The 1,890-nt window shown below is 68.7% G+C and overlaps 1 long non-coding RNA gene across 1 annotated transcript; it reads right to left on the bottom strand.

Annotated features, from left to right (window-relative positions):
- Nucleotides 1–168: 168 nt before the first annotated feature.
- Nucleotides 169–988, bottom strand: LOC117243841. Its single transcript, XR_004495750.1, has 3 exons — nt 897–988; nt 688–808; nt 169–249 (listed from the first exon to the last, which is right to left on the bottom strand). It is a non-coding gene; the product is annotated as an uncharacterized LOC117243841 (long non-coding RNA).
- Nucleotides 989–1,890: the final 902 nt, after the last annotated feature.

The following is a 1,890-nucleotide window of genomic DNA, read 5'->3' as shown; positions in this document are numbered from 1 at the left end:
CCTCTCCTCCGGATGTCCCCTCTCGCCAGGATGTCGCCCCTTGCGGGATTTCCCAGTCCGTGGATTGTGCCACCTCCCCGGGATGTCCCCATTTCCCGGGATGTCCCCTTCTCCTGGATGTCCCCCCTCCCCGGGCTGTCCCCCTCCCCGGGTCCCCCCACCGAGTACCGGGCCGGGGGACACCTGCGCCCGCTGCCTCTGTCCCTCCCCCGCCGCCGCAGCGCCTCCACCTCGGCCGCGCAGTCCCGGCTGTGGGGACAGCGGGGACACGTGGGGGGGTGGCCCTGTCCCTCGGGGGGTCCCCAAGGGGAGGAGGGGACGGGACAGGGACACGTGAGGGGTCCCCAAGGGGAGGGAGGGACAGGGTAGGGTGTCACAAGGCGGGGGGGGGTGGCCCACCCTGCGGAGAGTGACAAGGACCTTACAGGGGGGATGTCCCCAAGGGTCAGGGGGATGTCCCCAAGGGTCAGGGGGATGTCCCCAAGGGTCAGGGGGTGTCCCCAAGGGTCAGGGGGATGTCCCTAAGGGACAGGGGGTTGTCCCCAGGGCACAGAGGGGTGTCCCCAAGGGTCAGGGGGTGTCCCCGAAGGACAAGGGAGTATCCCCGAGGTTTAAGGGGAATGTCCCCAAGGGACAGAGGGGTGTCCCCGAGGGACAGGGGGTGTCCCCGAGCCACAAGGACCTTACAGGGTGTCCTGGAGCTCCCGGTGTCGCGCCTCGCAGCGCTCCCGGCGCTCCCGCAGCTCCCGCAGCTGCTCCAGCTCCTCCTGCAGCCTCCGCGCCCGCTCCGCGCCCCGCGCCACCTCCTCTGGGGACAGCGGCGACAGCGGCGTCACCCCGGGCCCGGCGCACCCCGCACCCCGCCGGCTGTCCCGGCTCGGGAGGACAGAGCTCACCTTGCAGCGCCACTTTGTCACCCGCCAGCTCGGCCCGCTCGCGCCGCAGCGCCACCAGCTCGGTCCCCAGCGCGGTGACATTGGCCTCCAGGCTGGCCTGGGGACAGGGGACACGTGGGGACAGCGCCCACCCAGCCCCCGGCTCCTCAGAGCCCTCCTGCTCCTCTGGCGCATTGTCACCCCGTGTCCCCAAGCTGGCCTTGGTGGCCTTGGGTCCCCTTCTCATCTTCCTCACAAGGGTGGGGACACGGATTTGGGGACAATCCTGGAACCCCCGGCTTGTCCTGAGTGTGGGGAGCACAGGAGAGCCCCAGGTCACCCCACGGTGTCCCCATGCTCGAGGTGGCTTTGGGTCCTGGTGGCTTTGTGCCTCTCACGTTCCTTGGAGGGGTGGGGACACGGATTTCATGGATTTGGGGACAATCCCGAAATGCCTGAAGGGGTGACTCCGCCATGAGGAGCACAGGAGAGCTCCAGGTCACCCCACGCTGTCCCCAAGCTGTCCCCACGCTGTCCCCACGCTCCTGGGGTGGCTTCGGGTGCCTGTCCCCTCCCCTCACATTCCTCATGGGGTTGGGGACACAGATTTGGGGACAATCCCGAAATCCCCGCAGGGAATCTGGCTCTGGGGGCGACGTGACCTGTCCCAGCAGGCCGGGGTGACCCCGCGGGTGACACCGGGGGTGGCAGCGAGGGGACAGGAGCTCTCCAAGAGCCTGCCCGGCCCTGCCCGGGAAACGGGAACATTTTCCAGCCTCTCCGGGCCATTGTTCAGCCGGATGAGCCCAAGAGGGGCGGCGGGACCCGGCTCTTCCTCCGGGCGCTTTCCCGGCTGGAACCGCAGCTAAAAATACCCGGGAAGGACAAACCCGGGAGCTGCAGCGCGGGATGGGGGAATTACCGGGATGGGAATAACCGGGAACGGCCGGGAACGGCCGGGAATGGCCGGGAATGGCCGGGAATAGCTGGGAATAACCGGGAATAACCGGGAACA

Source organism: Parus major, unplaced genomic scaffold, assembly GCF_001522545.3.
Source record: "Parus major isolate Abel unplaced genomic scaffold, Parus_major1.1 Scaffold1118, whole genome shotgun sequence".
Lineage (NCBI taxonomy): Eukaryota > Metazoa > Chordata > Aves > Passeriformes > Paridae > Parus > Parus major.
Note: the sequence above shows the minus strand (reverse complement) of the source record. Positions and strands in the feature narration are given on the sequence as shown.